Genomic DNA, 2291 nt, shown 5'->3' on the forward strand with positions numbered 1-2291 from the left:
GACTCTGTCCGTTACCCGGTGCTTCGTTGTGCAGGCTGAATTTCTCGACTGTTTGATTAAAAATTCCGTCCTTGCCTACCTCAACGTTGAAGTCGCCAAGCACAATTTTCGTGTCGTGGCGGGGCAGAGCTCATGGGAACGTTCCAGGCGCTCAAAAAATAAATATTTGTTTGCAACGGCCTACTACTTCGTAAGGGCGTGGGCGTAAATGAGCGACAGGTTAAGGAAACTCGGTTTGATGCCTCCCACAACAAATCTATCAACAAATTTGCGATCCTTTACATGGCTGATGTAGTACACGTCGCAAGGTCCAATGCCCTTCTTGCCTTGCCCCGTTGGGCATCTCCTGAATGTCAGTGATGTCAGTTTTTGCTCTTCGAGGACATCAATCAGTCGGACAGAGGGACCTTCCCCATTAACGGAGCGAACTTTCCAGTTTCATGCCCTTAAGGGGTTATACGCAGTTATGACTTTCAAAAAAATCGATTTTTTTTATTGCATTTTTGTAATGTACATATATTCATTCATACGCACGAAAATTTGAAGTAGATCTAAGCAATACTTTCGGAGTTATACCTAAATATGTAGAGATGCCTCGGCACGTTTTAAGGTAGGCATTGAAACTATAAACGTGTTTTTTTCAAAACGGCATTCTTCAAGTCGGTGTACACGATATCTCGAAAACGGCTTGTTTGATCGGTCAACCGTTTTAACTCAATCTTTAAAGATACATTTTCTAGTAATTAATCGTTCCTTTTGTAAATCTGATACTTATTTTCCATTTTATAATCAATTTACGGCCAAATTTTAACGTAAAAATCGAAATCATTTCTATTAAAAGCTGCCATTTTGTGAAAATTCACTATTTTGATTAGCCGAACGATTAATTACTAGATAATCTAATACATTAACAAAATTTGTTTGGTTCAGATAATCCAATCCTGAGTTACGATGTACACCGTAAATCGTCTTTTTTTAAAGGAGGTTCCAGAAATCGCCTGCAGCGCCCTCTATAATCAACATTTTCATAAATAAAAAATTTTGTTACGTTCTTGAAGGATGCTTTTATAACCGCCAAAAATTTTCAAATTAAAATATTCTGAAGTTTCTTCAGGATAAATCCTTGACAACCCGTCTTTTATTTGCTTCATAACTGCGTATAACCCCTTAAATCATAATCCTTAGTTTGTTTGCGGTGGTCGTCACAATAATAGTTGGTTCTTCTAATTGGACCCTTTGTTTTCGTTTTCAATGAAGAGGGGAGATTTTTACGGGCGGGTCCCAAACCCAGCGCACAACCAGATATCCTGGGTTGCTTCGCCTTATCACATAAGCTCGCTCTTCAACGCTACTTAGGCTATGCCCGGAAGTTGTGAGCTGCTTGGACCATATTCAGAGGAATCGTCCTGGCCAGTCACAAGTGAATGACAGTCAGTGCTTTTCCCCACCTGTGTGACCTCTATGTATTGTACCTTCCTGTGGCTTCTCTTCAGCTGACGAACAAATCGTTCGCTTTTTACTAAAGATTTCCGTGAAGAGGACCACTCGGAAAAAAAATTATACATATGGTAAATTTGGGGATATGTTCCAAAAAATTAAAAAATCGTGTAAGATAAACAAACTCGAAATATTTTGGCCTCAAAGGTGCAAAAAAAGAAGTAATGAAATCCATAAATGTAAAAACCAAATTCATTTCTCTTTTTTGCTTTCTCAACTTGGCTATACAAAATGGTGCAAATGCGTCGGACGTTAAGCCCGTCGACTCGCTCATGCATTTGCTGTCCACCAGCTTATATGCGTGCTTATTTCATGCCGGTGAACTCCTAAAACTTCGAATACTGTATTTTGAAAGCTAAAACTTTTTTTTAATTTAAATATCAAATAATTTATACGCAATTGCAGTATAAAAAAGGAACTTCATATATATTTTTAAGCTTTAAATAAAAAATAGAAAAAAGAGAAACACAGAACAGTTCAAAATTTTATGTCGCAGCTTATTTCATACAGTATTCATTTTTTCTTAAATTTAAGTTAAACTAATGATTTAAAAATGATTCAGTACTTTGTGTGGTATCCCTTGGTTTTATTTACAGCTTTCAACCTTTCTGGCATTGACTCCTCTAGCTTTTTCATTACTTCTGGTCCGATTTTGTTCCACTCCTCCAAAATTATGGTTTTTATCTGATCTCTATTGCTTATGGGATGTGTGCGGATTTTTGTTTCCAGTAACGATCATAAATTCTCGATGACGTTCATGTCAGGTGATTGAGCCGGTGGTTGCATTAATTGTG

At 37.5% G+C, this 2291-nt stretch overlaps 1 non-coding gene across 1 annotated transcript; it reads left to right on the forward strand.

Annotated features, from left to right (window-relative positions):
* The first annotated feature begins 1473 nt into the window (after window positions 1-1473).
* Window positions 1474-1598, forward strand: LOC128870526 (U5 spliceosomal RNA). Its single transcript, XR_008455399.1, has one exon. It is a non-coding gene; the product is annotated as a U5 spliceosomal RNA (small nuclear RNA).
* Window positions 1599-2291: the final 693 nt, after the last annotated feature.

This window comes from Anastrepha ludens, chromosome X, assembly GCF_028408465.1.
Source record: "Anastrepha ludens isolate Willacy chromosome X, idAnaLude1.1, whole genome shotgun sequence".
In the NCBI taxonomy this organism is placed as follows: domain Eukaryota; kingdom Metazoa; phylum Arthropoda; class Insecta; order Diptera; family Tephritidae; genus Anastrepha; species Anastrepha ludens.